The 16,635-nt window shown below is 40.6% G+C and overlaps 1 protein-coding gene and 1 long non-coding RNA gene across 7 annotated transcripts in view; one reads left to right on the forward strand and one right to left on the reverse strand.

Moving 5' to 3' along the window:
* Positions 1 to 16,635, forward strand: part of NFIB (nuclear factor I B) — a 416,044-nt gene that overhangs the window by 153,358 nt on the left and 246,051 nt on the right. The window lies entirely within an intron of this gene.
* LOC141571115 (uncharacterized) overlaps positions 8,894 to 16,635 on the reverse strand; it is a 40,070-nt gene continuing 32,328 nt past the window's right edge. The window contains exon 2 of the long non-coding RNA XR_012495711.1: positions 8,894 to 10,209. This is a non-coding gene — a long non-coding RNA (uncharacterized LOC141571115). The remainder of the gene's footprint in view (positions 10,210 to 16,635) is intronic.

The raw sequence follows: 16,635 nt of genomic DNA on the forward strand, positions 1-16,635 counted from the left end.
TTTCATTCTTACACCTATGAGGCAGGTATTAATGTTGTCCCATTACACAGTTAGAGAAACTGAGCTTAGTTTCCTTGCCCGAATTCCCAGGGAACAAATCAAGAGTTATCTGATTCCCAAAATGCTGTACTTCAATTAATTCCTTTGCCAAAACCAAAGGAGTCATGTAGACAAGAGCATCTTCTCTCTTAATGCTCTAAAATATGAGTAAATAAATTAGAAGCTCTCATCCAAGCATGTGCCAGTTATGTTGATGTATATGGCATTTTAAATGAACATGCGGATAATCAAAACAAGCTCATCAAGATAGCACTGGTATGAATTTCTTTAAATAATAATCTGAAAGACTGAACCAGGGATAATGTCCTACAGACGCCCTTCATCAGCTCATAGATGGCCAAGGCTGCTGTCAGACAGGGTGGCCCTGGTCTAGCTACAAAATTTCTTTCCTACCTCAAATCATTTTCTGGAAGTAGGTGGAGGGAAAAAATTAGTGAGGCCATAACTTAAAAGCATTTTGGAAGTAATTGTCACTCTTAAATAACGGACTAGAACCACTTAAAACTCATTCCGGAGGGGGAATCTTTGTTACTCTACTACCTTCTTCTTCGCTGTCGCTACTACTGTGCACATCTACTGCTATGTCTTCTTTGCTCTAATATCACTCGAAATCTTCCTCTCTATTCCTACCATGCTGGCTTAGTGCAGGCTCTCCTCATTTCTCCCCTGGATAGCACTCAGCCACTTGTTTCTCCCTCTCCTAATCGTGTTGCAATTGCCCCCAAGCCTTTAACTGATTCAGCAGTTCCTCACCACCTAAAAAATATACCCACCTTTATGTATGAACACAGGTTGTGTACAATCTTTTGACCTTCATTCCCAATACATAGAAGTTCTCCAGTCCCAAAGGTGCCGTGCTGTTTCACACCTCTGAGCCTCTGCACTTCACGCTTGGCATGTCCTTCCTTACGTTCATCTGATGAGTTCCTACTCACCTCTAAACATGCAGCCCAGAAGTCATCCCCTCTGAGAAGCCTTTTATTACCTTTCCATGTTCCAGTCTTTATATCTCACACGATTCTGTTTATTAAAAAATCTGTCACACTCACTGACTTTTACTTGTTAACATGTTTATTTCCCCTAGTAAACTCTAAGCTCCTTGAAAGAATGAACATTATTTTCTACGTCTTTCCATCTCTCTACCAGAAGAGCCCTGGCATATATTATAGGGTTCAATACATACTGTTGCATTGAATAGAATTGAATCCAATTGTCATTATCGTGGTCACGAACCCATGGTTAGGGGACTTTCACAGGAGTATAACTTGTTGGTGGTGCTACATTTAGTGTTTAGTGTTAGAAGGTGAAATAGCCAAACTCCTTGTTGATTCTGATGTGGAGAAAAGAGAGTTGCTCTAAAATAGGAAGCAAAGAAAAGCTCGAGGAGATTGAAATGTGTTCATTTTGTCACTCTTGGATGCAGAGATTGGGATTTTAATGCAGGCCAACTCACTTATCTTAGAGGTTCTGACAAATTTTCTGGGAAAAACAAAAGAAATAAGTAAAATTAAAATCTGTGGTCAGAAGGTTACAGAAAGGAAAGGCACACATTTCTGCTAGGGAATAGGAAGTGGTCTTGTCTTCCGCAGCAGAGCTGTCTAATAAATCTGGAGAGTTTTATTGACTTCATAGGCGCAAAAATAACCACCCGGAGAAGACATCGGGTTTCACTTATTTTTTTGGAAAGTAATTTTTCACAGACGCGAGGTTAAAAGAAAGTGGTTGCACGGGCCTCGGCTGTGGTGGTGTGTCTTATGGTATGCGTCATGCAACTGGGTCTCAATTCTGGGACGATGCCCAGTTTCAGAGGTCTAAAACCTCTGTTGAAAGCAATGAGGACAGAGTGTTGCCAAAATTTTATGTGTGCAACTGTAGCTCGATTGTCTTACTGCAAGGATAGACTTTGATCAAGAGCGTCTGCAGGGAGGGGTTTCATTAAATGCTGTTTTCAACCCTTAATTCTACAGCTTTTATGTCTACTTGTTCCTAAGTCTACCACAGACCCCGAATGGCCCTGACACAGAGAAGCCCCTCCCCAAACCCATGTCTGGCTCTCAGGCAGCCGAAGTGACTGGCATGGAAGGAGTTGTTGGGTAGAAAAGATACACAATTTGGAAGGTTTTGCTTCTATTCCCTGGTTTTTCGTCTCATGTTAGACTATTCAAAGAGGAAAATGCTTCAACCTCTCCCCCTCCTGCCTCATGTCTGTGATTCATTAGGAAAACTTGCAAACTTCCCCTACATAAAGACAAGCTTTCCTAAGAAAAGGATTGATAAGAGTGTATGTTTGTTGGATGAGTTCTTCCTCTTAAAAACGTCTGGCCAAGAATAGAAAATTCAGCCAGTCTTAGAAGGTTTAAGTGTCTATTTCTGAATTCCTTTCAATTGTCCTCATAATCATGGAAAAGATGGCAACTGAATAATGTTTTTAACATTTTACAACTTTCATGTTTGATTCTTGTGATAAATCTGCAGGAACCTTCTCCCACAGGGCAGGGAAAACTTTTTTTTCATACGGTCATATTTCTTCTATAAATCAATGGGAAGGCAGGTAGAGCAGCTTTGTTGTTGGACAGCTTGCTGGTGAGTGGTGCCTCCTGGTGTGTGGGAGGCCACATCATCCTCAGAGCCCCCAGCTATCTCTATGAAATGGGTCTGGGGTCTGTGAGTGAAAAGAACAACCATTGGATTAGAATTCAGGAAATAAATACAATCTAAAACCACTCCATCTGAAATAATCACTGTAAAAAAATCTTATTTTAGAGATAACAAAAATAAATGGGTGGGGGATTTTTTTAATGAATTTTTTTTTTAATTTGGGTGGGGGGTGGTAGATGAGGGTAAAGGGGATCCAACATATGGTGATAGAAAGAGAACTGACTCTGGGTGGTGAACACACAAGGTGATATATAGAAGATGTATTACAGAATTGTACACCTGAAATCTATGTAACTTTACTAACAATTGTCACCCGAATAAATGGGTGGTTTTGAAATGTGTTTTTTAGCAGGAGAATCTGGTTCAAAGGAAACCTTAAATAATAAAATAGCAAACATTTATTGAGTCCTTGGCATGCACAGGGCACTGGGCTAAGCACTTTACATGCATAGTATTATTTAATTATATCTTCACTACTCTTAAATAGGCAGCGTTATCATTTGCAGATGAGGAAAATAAGAGATCAACTTGCTCCAGAAAACACAATATGTAACCCACCATATAAAACAGATCAAAGCGGGGCTCTCGTGGTGGAATTAGGATTGGAATACCAAGAACATTTAACCCCTGGCTGTTTTCCTCCTCCATCAACCTCTTCTATTTTCCCAAAGCAACTCCAAGATTTTGTGGAGCAGACTTTTAGAATCTTTTGACTGGATAACCCCTAAATTTTTTTCCCCAGTTTAATGGCCAGTCATCCTAATTCTGGAAATATAAACAATAGTAATCCTCAAAATGAGCTCCTGAAGACTGGTTGTTGGCAAACCTTGCTCTTCATTAATGGGCTGACTCAAAGTCACTTTTCACATACCTTTAAAGAATAGATTTTTCAGATTATTTTGCTCCAGTAAGCGTAGGGATGAAAAAGAATTGTACAGATGTAAACATTCTCATGCCATAAAATTAAATGTGTTGTTTACATCGAAACAGCAGTGCTAACGTCAGGATCAATTTCTATTTCTTTAGTAGTTATTAAGTATTCTATAACTAACACATTTGCTTATACATTCACGGACAAATTGTCTCTAATAAGTTCAGCTAGACACGAGCAGTAGGTGTTAGAATTTTTGCCTCTCACATTAGCTAGATGTCTGTCTGGGTATTGGCTCACTCAGAGCAGGGGGTTCATCAAGGAAAGGGGGAGACTTTTGATCTCTTTGTTAGCTGTTCACAAAGGGAAAAAAACTCCACAGGCTGAACCTCTTAACTCCTAACTCACATCAGACATCCCCAAATTGCATGATTTTCGTGTTGCTAAGGAGGGTGGAGAAATAGCCTCCTTCTTACAGTGGGGTTGGGGGTGTAAATCGGTATAAAATTATTGGAGGGCAATTTGGCAATAGCTATTAAAAATGAAATGCTCATACCCTCTGACCCAATAATAATTCACCTTCTGGGAATTCATCATAGAGAAATACTCCCACAACTGCTCAAAGATATAAGTGTAAAATGATGTTTGCAAGAATATTTGTTATAGGGAAAACTGGAAAGAACCCAAATGTGCATTAACAGCAATTGGTTAAGAAAAGCATGGTTTGGGCATACAGTACAATACCATGGAGCAATTAAAAAAAAGAAAGGTGAAAAAGAAGATCACTTTTTACAGACTGGCATGGAAATATATCTAAGACATATTGCTAGGTGGAAAATAGCATGCTTAAGAGTGGAGAGTATGATCCCATTTTTATAAAATAATAAATGAAATTTTAATATATGCCTTGAAAAAAATGTTAACTGGTTTTCTCAGCTGTGTGGGATTATGGAAGATTTTCACTTTCTCTGCTATATATTATTATAATGTTTCAAGTTTTATATGTATATATGAACATTTATATGCCATTACTTTTGTAATCAGAAAAAATAAATGTTTCTGTGGCTCAGTCCCCTGAGAGCCCTGTTAGGAAAGTGGAGAAGCCTAGTCCAAATCCATTAACTCTACTGGAAAACAAAGCTTAGCTGGCACTGGAACAGTGATGCCACTTAACCAAAAGGAGGACCACGTGTGGGAACTCTTCCGGCCTTTAGTCATTGTAATAATTAGCCCACAGTGGAGTATCGGGGAGAATAAACTTAAATTGTGGCTAGGTTTTGAATCAGCACTGTAGTGGAGAAGATATCTGAGGACCAGAAACTCCAACTAAGAGGTTTATCCTGAGTGCGGACTTGCCAGGGGTAGGCGGTGTCCATAAAAGATAAAGAGGAGTTAGAGTTTAATTTTTATACGTTATCAAGCTAAGATTTGGTGCCAGTTCTCCAGGTGAGGAGCAGCTCCCCATGGGGGGTGGGGTGGGGGGAGGTCTACAACTTATACAATTAATCGGACTCCTTTAAAAAAAAAAATAATGCAAACTTACAAGCACAAAAGTAGGTATAGGGCTTTGGAAGGGGCCCCTGAGAAGGAGGACGCTTAAGTTAAGCTTCATTAGCTTTTCAGGGATCGCTCTGTTCTAAAGCCAATTTAACATGGAAAAGTAACGGGTACCCTTCCTTTTCTTTAAGAAAGCTCCTGCCAAAGAGGAGTTTCCATTTCACATGTGGTGAAGCTAGAAGAAGCACCGTGAGCCCTTGGAGACTGCACAATCTGTGCTGTGGGGGATACTTGAGTTTCTGTGGATGTATAAGTTCTGGAGAAGCTCTAATTGTTGACAGTGGCAGGCACCCAGTTCTTGATGCTCATAAAACTATGGCAGTCAGAATTGGAAAAGATGTATTAGGTCATCAATCTAGATTGGGGTCCAAGGCAGGATGGTTCACTATTGTAGTCACTCCAAGCCTTTGTCCAGGCTGCTTGGAAATGTTTTCAGGGTCTGACTCTTAAAAAGCTGTTCCTCTCCTCTGGTTCCTGGGCAAATGTTGAGGTGTTTGATGAAAAAAAAAGAAAAGAAAGAAAGAAAACATTTTAGAGTTGGAGCCACAGAACTACTTAATTATATCCATTCACCTAGATTTCTATCAGTGTTTTCCAGATGAAGAAAACAATTTAGTGTAAAGAAACTCTTGTACCTCTGGTATAAATTTTCCATCATGGAAAAAAATCCCTGATTTTTTTTCCTGATTCCTTGTATTTCAACTTTGGTGGTGAGTTTCTTTTTAGCTTTAGGAGAAAAAGCAAATTTGCTTGGGTTCTCTTTAGCAAGCGTTATCAAGAATAGTAATGAGAATGTTTAAAAGCTGCTTTTGTTAATGGAAAGAAAGGATTTCCTAAACATTTATTTTGACGGTTTTCTTCTATCTTTGGTAACTTAATGTTCCCCATTTTTATTTTAGGCTTCTATGGGAGCTACCAAATTTGGGAATCTGGAGGCTAAGTTTTTATTTTTTCATGTTTTCCTTTAAGTCTGTGTTGATAATGATCCTAATCTCACAAAAGATTTTGGTGGCTCCTTTTTTGTCGCAAAGAGTTGATTGTTCTAGACCAAAAGGAGAGTAGACGTGACTTATTATTGATTGATTAATGTATGCTATATATCCTTAGTGAAATCTCTGATTGCCTCTGTGTGTGTGTGTGTGTGTGTGTGTGTGTGTGTGTGTGTGTGGTCTGCTTGCTTGTTCTTTATGTGTTTGATGATTTATTGGGGGGGGTGGCCTTGAAAATGCTAAAAACAATTCTCTTGTTGGTAAAAAATGCTTCTAGCAAATATAAAAGTATAATGAATAATATAGTATTTGGATATTTGCATCTGAAAGTTCATTTCTATTTTAAATCAAGACAAGCAGGCATTAGTTTATTGATGCTGGTGACCTCAGCATTAGCAATAGGATCTTTCAGCAACAAGCAGCCCTCAGGAACCATTTTTTTTTTTTAGAATTCACAAGACGGGCCCCTAGTTATTCAACTATCAAAAAACTGACTGTAAATGCTATCTGAGCTAAACTTAGCTGAGTTTAATTAGATTTTAGAAGTTGACTGGGAATTCATCCAAAATGTGCTCATCAAAAAACAAAGGTATTGGAAAGTAGAGGAAAGAAATAGGATTATGGGGGACAAAATTAATTTTAAACCTCTTGAAATAGAAAAGTAGTTAAAGATAGAAATACTGAAGGTAAAAAGATTTTCCTTTCATTTTAAACTGAGTTCAATACATTATGTCTCTCCCTGGGATTTTCTGTGACATTGTCCTTTCAGAAATGTGCTTGTCCCCACCAACAAATTACTAAAGAGAATAGAGAATAAAAATTCCTGAAAGGTACAAAATTACTAAAGGTACAATGTCATTGAAAAATCACTATGAGAATATTTTCGCAGCCCAAAATACTCAATTTGACAAAAGATTTTTTTATGATTTGTGAATGTACTTAAATGTAATCTCATGAAGAAGTTGAAATATTTTAATTGCATGTTAAATGAATTCACTTTAGGAAAAATAATGAAATTACATGAATTTAGTACTGTCCAGAAGAATATGGATTAAATAATGAAAAATCAATACTACTGGTGGCCTTGATGATGTGGGCTATACTAAACTCCTTACTGGCAAATAAATTGTAAGTTCTTAAATGGATGGATATTGCTCCTAAACAGAACACTTTAGACATGGTTGATTTCACTAAGTGTTTGTGGAACAAATGAACATGATTGAATTCAGGTAGATCTCAGAATGTTCACTGTCTGAAATATGTTTTTCTGGTTGTTAGTTCTGCCCGATTTAAATAGTAACTGATCAAATGATAGCACTTGTCTGTATTTACAACCCTGTCTGTGCAAATGAGCACTTTCAAATGTTCTCTGGAAATCAATATGTCTGTATTGGTTAGGAACTTGGTTTAAAAAGAAAAACAATTAATTTGTTCATGTAACAAAAGATTCCAGTGGTAGAATAGATCCAGCTTCTCCAACAACTTTGTCCAGAATGCCTTTCTCTCTTTCTTTTTCTAGATCCCAACTTCACTTTCTGCACTGTTTTCATTTGAAGGCAAACATGGTGGCAAAGATGGAACCAATACAAGGAAAGTGTTTCTTTTACCATAGAAACTGACCTCCCATTGTCCTAGCTTGGGTCACATGCTTATCCCTGAACCATATCATAGTGCTGCAGTGGTATGCTAGTATATTAGCTTCCTGTGGCTGCCATAGCAAATTACCACAGATTGGGTGACTTAAAACAAGAGAAATTTATTCTTTCACATTTCTGGAAGCCAGTTATCCAAAATCAAGGTGTCATCAGGGCAGTGCTCCCTCCAAAGGCTCTAGGGGAGATTCTTTCCCAACTTCTGGTAACCCCGGGCATTCCTTGGCTTGTGGCTGCGATAATGCCGTCTCTGCCTGTGGGATCCCATTGACTCCTCCTCTTATCTGTGGGTCTCCTCTGTGTGTCTGTGCCAAATCTCCCTCTGCCTCATCTTATACGGACACACATGATTGTATATAGTCTACTCTGGGATAATCCAGGATGATCTCATCTCAAGGTTCTTAACTTAATCACAGCTGCAAAGCCCCTTTTTCCCAAATGAGGTCATATTCACAAATTCCAGGTGTTAGGACTCAAACATATCTTTTGGTGACTACCATTCAACCCACTCCAGCTGGTACATGTTTAACACTCTCTTTTCAGAAGAGGGGCAGCCATGCTATATAGTACTTGCCTGGTTTTATAGTATAAATACTGCCACCGTGGCCAATTTCAAGCTACCAATGGGAGTCACTGAACATGAAGTTGGAAAAAAGTAGTGCATTGCTGTACAGTATTTCCATCATACAAGTCCAGTAGATGTAAGTAACCTCAAGAGCACAGATAATAGTAAAATGTACTCAAATAATTAGGAAATGATGAGTTTTGAGTGCCTATCAACTTTGTTTTAAATATAATTTACATAATTATAAATTCATATACTTTAAATGTTAGTAATGATTATGTTTAACAACTGACTCACAAAATTCCTAGAAATCTATGAGTTGGTTTGGATGAACTGACACCAGCCAACGCCAACATGCCACTTAATAGAATTTGCTGATTGATCAGGCCTGAGTCACAGAGCCTAAGGCAAAGGGTCAGCAATACTCAAACCACATGAACTGAAAACAAGGTAGGCAGTTCCTTAAGAGAAAATTGGGGTGCTATTACTTAAGAAAGGAGAAAAGAATAAGGGGAAGACAGAAACAACAAAGCCACTGCTGTTTCATTGTTTAAACGTATTTTAATGATTTCAGCCTAAGGAAATAATTTTCAGCAAAGTTCAAAACACTTTCAGGTACAAGTAGAGGAGCTGTGCGTAAATCTGCAAGTCACTCTCTCCACCGAGGGGAAAAATCAGTGTTTTTCACATTCTCATTTTACTTAGCTCATAACATCTGTTTTTAAGCCTGAGCACTTGTATCCCAAGGTGGAGAGCTTCAGAAAAAGAGACATAAACCAAGGGTCCTTTTAAAAGTATCATTTTAAACAGTTTTTTTTAACAGCTTTATTGAGACATGATTTGTACACCCTGCAATTCACCCATTTCAAATGCAAAATTCAGTGGTATTTGGTACATTTACAGCATCGTTCAACATTTACCACAATTAATTTTATAACATTTTCATCACCCCAGAAAGAAACTCTGTACCAGGGCACGGTCATCTTCCAATGCCCGCACTTTGACCCCAAGTCTACTTCTGTCTCTATAGATTTGCCTATTTCAGGAAGGTCATATAAATGGAATCATACAATACTTTGTGACTAGCATCTTTCACTTAGCACAATGTTTTAAGGTTCATCAGTGCTGTAGCATGTATGAATATTTCATTCTTTTTTATTGCCAAATAGTATTTCACTGTATTGATACACCACGTTTTGTTTATCCATTCATTAGTTGATGGACATTTGGATTGTCTTCACCTTTGGGCTATTATGACTAATGTGAACATTCATTGACCAAGTTTTTATGTGGACATAGTTTTCATTGCTCTCAAACCAGTGGTCTTTTAAATGTACATTTTTAGAAAGGTTTCTGATTTCCCACATGCTTAGGCAACTGCCATTTAGGAATTCAATCAGAAAAGCCACATATAGAATTTTAATCTTCTTAAATATTGGGGCACTACACCAACCCCTTATGAATCCTGGGATTGGCTCAGCCCAAAGGAGGAGTCCTGCTCCCTAACTCCAGGCAGGAGGAGGGTACTGTTTGTCAGAAAAAAGTAGGAACTGACTTGGGTCCCACAGATCACTGTGCAGGGGTCCTTGAGGACTAGCTGCTTCACCTGAGTCCTGGCCACACCCAGATCCGGCTCACAATAACCAGTGCATCACGTGCTCCTTCAGGGACTCTCCATATGCAAAGTATAAAGAACACAGATATAAAACCTTACTCTCTGACCTGAACATCAGAGTCATGGGGTTTGGAAAATTTGCAGGAAAGGAGGAGAGATTTTTAGCTTTCCTGATGGAGGCCAGTGAGAGTTTCAGTCTCTCCCTTGCATGATAGGACAGTTCTTCGATGTGTCCTGCAGACCTGCGATGAAGAAAAAAAAAAAGCTCTATATTAATTTATATAGCAACTTTCTTCCAAGAAATTCAGAGTGTCTCCAGCAGTCTTTTACTCATTCCCCTGAGAGAGTTTGCATGAATGTGCATAAGAAATTACTTCTTTTAAAATTTACACTCCCCAGTTAGCCAGTACTGGGCAGAAATAGAACTAAATAAGCAGACCTCCTGACCAAACGTTCCACTATAATATTTTCAGTGAGCTTCTATAAATCAATGCATAGCCTTCAAAACAGGATCTCCCCATGACTCTATTGACTGATGATTGGTCTTCCCTTTCCCTGGGGCAAAACTTTCCAAAGTTTTAGAATCAACTGGTATGGCATATACCATGAAACTAAAGCATATCATTTACAATTGACTGCTCAGGTGGGCCTTGAAATAGGCAATCCAGGTTTTCACACTTACAGCTCAGCCCTCCTAAAGCAGCCCAACTGAGAACCCCTCAAGAATCCTGAGACTGGCTCCACTTAAAGAGAAAGCTCTTCTCACAAACTGCAGGCAGAAAGCTGATGTCTGGTCAGTCCCCTGTCATGTTGTTACTTGCTGTGTCTCTGTGTTGCTTTTACATGGGGCAATACTGCCCTCAGGGTCCTGCTGGCTATACTGAGGAATATACTCAGATCCAGTTTCCCAAAGCCTAACTTGGTGCCTGATGGATGAGTCTGGGAGCACTTCCAGCAGTAGCCATGTGCGGAAACCAACCCAGCCTTCACCCCAAACCAAACACTTCGTTCTTCACATTGGGCATTTCCTCAACACAGGCTTATTGTGAGGTTCTCACTGCCCATCTCTGAGAGAGACAAACTCTCAGTCAGGGCCACATTAGCTCATGCAGAATCTCAAGGAGTCACACCTGGGGAATATCTGTGCCTTTCCTCTTGCCCCCAAACATTCTGGGCTCCATAAATTCCTTCCCAGGAATTTTCAGGGACTAGGAAGTCTTAATCCAGTTAGTGAAAAAAATGTGTATTCCACTGTCCCATGCTGTGTCCCGCCTCAGACCTATTTTGTTTTGGTCCCCACATGCTTAACCTGAATATTATTGAAAATTTATGTTAGTTGTTAACAAGGACAAGCTACATAGTTTCTGGGGCCCTGTGCAACAGGCCCCTTGTTAAAAACTCAAGAATTTCAAGATGGTAACAGTAGAGCATTAAACCAAACATGGCGGACCTTCTTAGTGCAATAATCCCTCAGTATCCATGGGGGATTGGTTCCAGAACCTACTCTCCATCCCCCACAGATACCAGAATCCAAGGATGCTCAAGTACCTTATATAAAACGGCATGATATTTGCACATAACCTACACACATCCTTCTGTATAATTTAAATCATCTCTTGATTACTTATGTTGCCTAATGCAATGTCAATGATGTAAATAGTTGTTACATTATTGTTTAGGGAGTAATGACAAGAAAAAAAAGTCTGTACATATTCAGGACAGATGCCGCCATCGTAGGCCTAACTACACAGTACACGTCAGTAACAATGTAACATTTTTTCCAATATTTTCGATCCATAGTTGGATGAATCCGTGGATTTGGAAACTATGGGTACATAGGGCTTGTGCGATTGCACAGGTGGCACGTCCGTGAAGCGAGCCCTGCTGCCAACATTTAAAACAAAAGATTCTTAGCCTCTCTTTAAAAACTGAAAAATTTGGTGACTCTAGATCTGTGTCTGCAAATGGAACATAAAATTGGCTGGTGTGAGTTGCAACTTGTATTAGTTTACTAGGGGATACCATAACAAAGTACCATAGACTAAGTAGCTTAAATGACAGAAATCAATTTTCTCACAATTCTGGAGATGAAGTCTGAGATCAAGGTGTCAGTAGGATTGATTTTTTTCCCCCCGAGGGTCTTACTCTTTGGCTTGCCTTCTCACTGATGGCTGTCTTCTCACTGTGTCTTCCTATGGTCTTCTCTCTAGTCTCGCCTGTGTCCTAATTCACTCTTCTTATAAGGACTTCACCAGTCACACTGGATTAGAAGCCACCCTAATGACCCCCTTTTAAATTAGTAATATCTGTAAAGACCCCATCTCTAAATCCAGTCACATTCTGAGGTTTTGGGGGTTAGGACTTCAGCATATTAATTTTGGAAGGACACAACACAATTCAACCCATAACACAGCTGTTTCCCTAAAGAGGGGGTACAGTGTTCCAAGTCACTGCACTAATGCCCTCCCCAACAGTTGCCATCGGTCATCTTGTGTATCCTGCTGTTCCTCCTCCCAGTTCACCTCTCTCATATGGAAGGGCCTGCTCCATCCATTCAACATATGGAATACTGAGACTGTCTTTAACAGAACAATGGCTGCACTCTCCCTCCACATCTGCAAAACTAAGGTTGCTACTGCAGTGATCCTTTGCAGGACTATAATCAGTTCCTCACAAATAAAAAACAAAGCGTACCCATTACATGGATCTAAGAGTTCAGGTGCAGGGCAGAAAGAAGAAATTGCCATGAGGTATCGCTGACTACGTATTTCAGCGACTAGACTTGCAGGGTTATGGAGGGGTAGCGCTCATTTCTTCCTGGGGCTGCTCCTACTTCAAATCACCTGACAGTACCAGGGACGGCCCAAAATTTCAATGGAATCCAACCTTACAGCCCCTGAGAGCGAGCATACTCCCAAAGTGGTCTTTCTACCTATTTGTAGAAATGTTAGCCGGATTATAGCTGAAAACTGCTAATTCTGGGGAAGTTTTTGGTCTTGTGCCTGGAACTATTGAAGCACATATTCACACCTACCACATGTAACACTTAGTAGCATAATTTCCAGCACAACACTTCAGTATTTTATTTTAAAAAGAAACGGAGCAGAGACTGAAGACCTGCTCACTCTGCTGCTTTTTGCAAGAGGCCCCACAAAAGGTGGATGGGACTGCTTCTGTGCTGAAAAGAGACAATTTTTTTTTTTTTTGCATTTTTAAAAGGAAAGGGGACACAAAAACCTTTGCTCAGAATCGGAGAACTCATGATGCTGAAACATAACATCTGCGCCTGTGTGTAAATAGAAAAAAATAATGTCAAATATGCAAGGCTTTCAGAAAAGAGTGCAATGATTATCCAATAAACCCCAATATTAGAGCTTGGGACAGACCGTAAAATATCTTACTCTAACCCCTCTGTTTTTAAGACATGAAAAGGGAGGTTCTAAAATTTTGAATGACTCGCCTCAGATCAGCACTCGACCTAAAATGCCGGTTTTTTCTTTCAGACTAGTGTACTTCCCACCACACCAGGTTACTTCTAAACAAGCATTGTCCTGTCAGCCTGAATTGCATGCACGAAAAACAAAACCCCGCTCTGTCTACATCAGAGTCTCTATTTAGAGTCCAGAGTTGAGAAAGCAAAGGCTATTTCAGCTTCAACTCCCTTAGCAAACAGAAGAAAAGGCATCTGACCCCGTCGACTTTTCCAGCGAGGTCTCCACCGCAGCTCGCTGGCGCCGACCTCCAGTCTGACACCAGGGGGCGCAGCGTCCTTTGTCCTGACAGGCATCGAAGGCAGGCAGTGGAAGGCAAGCTGGGCCTCTAAGAAAATCTGAGTTTCCCTATTTTTCATGGTTTCTCTCTGGAACCAGCCCACTCCCCAGCCCTTTCATTCATCTTAAAACCATTTTCCTTCCTCCCTGACGTTCAGATTCTTCCTTCATACCGTCTTAGATTTGTGCATGTTACAGGATATTGCACATGTTTCTAGAGGGTTTTCACAGAAACCAGTCCTCCCCAGCTGCACTTCCTCGGCAAAGCCTAGGAGACATGGCCAGAGCATATTATTTGCTCTTACTTGGAGGTCCCCCAATTCAGGATGTTTCTAAAGATTCTTCCAGAATGAAGGAGCCTCAGGGACAGGACTAGCTTCCTGGAAAAATTATCACATCCATCTTCTAATACCCCTCCCCTTTCCACTCAAACAAATAATAACAAACAAATGAAATTACTGGTTCTGGGAAGCTCATGCTGTGTAGCATTTATCCTCGCCCCTCTTTGTCTACCCCTGAAAAGTCTAAGATCAGCCCTTGGTGTTGGATACTTATATGCAAAGAGACAGGCATCCTTTCAGCCACACCTCTTATCAACCCACTGTGTACCCCAAGCAGGATAACTGCCTCCATCTGCCCTCAGTGGCTTAGCTCTGTGTGTTCTCCAGCAGAAAGAAATCCACTTCCTATTCCCAAAGTCTCATACCAAAGATTCATGCTCCCATCTTTCATAGATAAATGAATATCCCCTTCCACTTTTAAGACGCATTTCTAGCTCTGCCCCTATTGAGACAACACACCCAAAATGCAAATCCTCCAATCCCCAAAATACATCCTTTTGCAAAGAACCCTAAAAGTCCACTGTTGTGAATTGAAAGGTCACAGGGTCCTAAACAGGCCTTTGGAAAGCAGCTGCTCTGTTTACATAGAGATTTCAGGTTTACACAGTCGTTTTTTTTGTCTCTCATTTGAACCTACCAACAACCCCAAGAGATAGGCAGGGAAATCTAAACCTGAAGTTTGCCCCAGTCCCAAAGCTAGGCCAGGGTGGAGGCAGCACTGGGGTGACAGTACTGGGGTGACATTACTCGGGGGACAGCAGCCTGAGGAGAGAGACTTGTCCATTTTGCACCAAGGCCTAAAAAGAACGCAGCCATCACAAATGATCATCAGGTTATTTGCACGAAGCGATCCTGTGATCTCAGGTCCTCAAAAACTGTAGCAATAAGTGGGAGCCTCGAAGGGGCAGGAGGAGAGGAAAGCAAGGGATGATGTTAATTCTGACCTGATCCTTCTTTTTATCTGTGGCCTCACTCATTCCTTTTTTTTCTCGCCAGGCGCCTTAGCTACCCTATTTCCCCAAAAATAAGACCTAGCTGGACAATCAGCTCTGTTGCGTCTCTTGGAGCAAAAATTAATATAAGACCTGGTCTGATATTATATTAATTATATTAGACCTGGTCTTCTAGTAAAATAAGACCGGGTCTTATATTAATTTTTGCTCGAAAGGACGCATTAGAGCTGATTGTCTGGCGTGGTCTTATTTTCAGGGAAACACGGGAATGTGGAGTAATGGGAGTGCTGGGCCTGGAGTCAGGTAGCCACAGCTGGTTATCTTGATTGTGAGCCCACCTCTCCGCATTCATAAAGCATTGATCACATCTGTCTATCAGATATGGAGAGAACCACTAAAGGAATGGAAAATATCGTGATTCTGAGAGAGAGGGTAGAGTAGGAGATTTTTACTTTCATTTTATGCCCTTTGGTATTGTTTGAGGTATTTTGATTTACGTACATATTAGTTTTATAATTTTATTTTTTAATTTTTATTGGGACTAATGATGCCCTTTAGAGTTGCTGTGATGAGGACTTGTATAAAGGGTCTGGCACAACCCATGGCCTGGTGCACAGTTGATGCTTACTGAATAGTTTTTTTTATTAGCTATCACACCATCCTCAAAACTGAGCAAAGGGACTTCAAGAAATTTGGAGTTTTATGAAGACTCCTGTGAAGAGTCTGCTCTCAGCTCACTTATGTCCTTGAGTAAGTCAAGTCCCTTTTCCATGCCTCAGTTCTCTCATCTGTAAAGTGACAAGATGCAGGCCAATTGATTTGGGAAATGGTGGGAAGGACAGAGCAATGGCCACCACCAAAAATGACTGAGGCATCTTCGAAAATTCAGCTTCAGTCTTTGTAGAGGAAGCCTCTGAAGCTTGAGTTCACGAGGCAGAATCCTTCCCAGGAGAAGTTGTCATCTAGGGTAGGCAGAAAGGGCTGGAGTCAGCTGAACAAGTTCTGAAAAAATTAAATTAGGAAACAAAAATGTATGAACACTGTGTGAGGCCAGCACCTTAGGATGGAAGGTGGGAAAAGAAGGTTTAGGCTGTCCCTTGGGTGCAGTTGGTACCATTATCATTTCCTGAAAAAAGTGATGCCCTTGGTTGGCAGAGGGGGTGTAATTCAAGGCCTGGGCCCCTTGGCCCAGCCAGAGCCAGCCCCAGTCCAGTTCCCTAGGCTGAGAGTTCTGTGTGGGGCACAGGACTAGCCTTGGTAAGATCAGACCCTCCCCTTTGCACAACCAGAAGCAGAGCTGCCCAGTAGAATTGAACTAAAGCACCTCTGACATCTCTTATGGCACTAACTAAACAACAACAACAACAACAACAACAATAACAGTGGAGAGGCTGGGCCATAGCAGCTAAGTTAGGGAGACCTGTTCTGGGGCACCCCAGCTCCTGAGAATCAAATAGAGATTTGTTCCTACAACACATAGCTGATTCATTTCCCACCCTACTCGCGGGAATGGGGATTTTCCTTAGTCTCCTTTGCCAGTGCTTGGCCTGTGGGGATGAGAAGCAGGTAGTCTGGTGGGTAGGAAGGTTGCGACTTTCTTTTAA

The sequence above is a fragment of the Rhinolophus sinicus genome, linkage group LG04 (assembly GCF_036562045.2).
Source record: "Rhinolophus sinicus isolate RSC01 linkage group LG04, ASM3656204v1, whole genome shotgun sequence".
NCBI classification, from domain to species: Eukaryota; Metazoa; Chordata; class Mammalia; order Chiroptera; family Rhinolophidae; genus Rhinolophus; species Rhinolophus sinicus.